The following is a 1,160-nucleotide window of genomic DNA, read 5'->3' on the forward strand; positions in this document are numbered from 1 at the left end:
TTGGACTACCATTATGTTTAGATAAATGGTTTTCCTTCTCAAAGTTATAGGCAAATTTGGAAGGATCCCTAAGAGCCGACTGGTTCCTTTATCGAAGCCTATCAGATATTGCATCTCAGGCAAAAGCGATGGTGAAGCAAGCGCTTTCCAAGCAGCTGAGGAAAGGATATTCACAGAAGCCCCTTCATCTATTATGGTACCAACCATGACGATTTTTTAAGTTTGCACTATGATTAGAAATGGTACATTAGATGGTAAATGAGGTTTGCCTAGTAGATTCCAATCGAAGGAAACGACTAGGTTGCTTGGAGGTGGGACCGAATAAATGGCAGGATACAACTCCAAAGAATTTCCTTCCTGCTATAAAGGAATGGGCAGATTTCCCCCATGTTCATTGGAGTCTGTGCTTATGAAAAGAATTTGAACGGTGTCGTTCTCATTCTCTTCGGTGATTGTATCATCTGAAGGTAAATCTTCTGAAGTCAAGATTGGGTTGACTGTTGTCTCGACATGCTGACTTTGGTCCTATGTGGACTTAGAGGGTTTATCTTCAATGATAGGTGCTTCGACCCACTCCAAACGTGGGTCAGTCAGATTTTCAACAAGTAATGGATTCGGAAAGAGTTTCTTGTACCTAGGAGGGAGTCGCTGTGGTGATACAGGACGATTATCCAAGACTCTTTTAGCTTCGTCCAGGAAGGGACAACGGTGGAGGGCATGGGCGCCTTCACACAGTTTGTAGGGAAATTTATATTTTCCTTTTTGTCGAGTGACTTCGCTTTCACTAGTTGACAGTGTACTTTCAACATGATCGTTAGAGGTTGTGCAAGCGGGGAGACCAATCCCTTAGGATCCGTGGGATGCAAGGACAATATCGGTGATAGTGGTCTCCTTTGCAGATGACACATGGAGATTTAGGTTTGGACGGTGCATTGTGTGGATTTTCGCTAGACGATGCACAATTACCCCTTTTTGCCATTGGCTCCTTCTTCTTCTTCTCCTTCCCCTTCTTCTTCTTCTCAGTTACTTGGTTTTTAGTTTTACTATCTTTACCAAGCGAAGAGGAAGAAGGAGAGGCAGAGACAAATGAAGTAGAAGGTTGCGGGGGAACTCTGGCATCATCTAGTTGTTGATTCGATTGTTTGGGAATTACGGTGCTT

The sequence above is a fragment of the Pinus tabuliformis genome, chromosome 1_2, assembly GCF_031772625.1.
Source record: "Pinus tabuliformis cultivar Carrire ecotype Pingquan chromosome 1_2, CPIR1, whole genome shotgun sequence".
NCBI lineage: Eukaryota > Viridiplantae > Streptophyta > Pinopsida > Pinales > Pinaceae > Pinus > Pinus tabuliformis.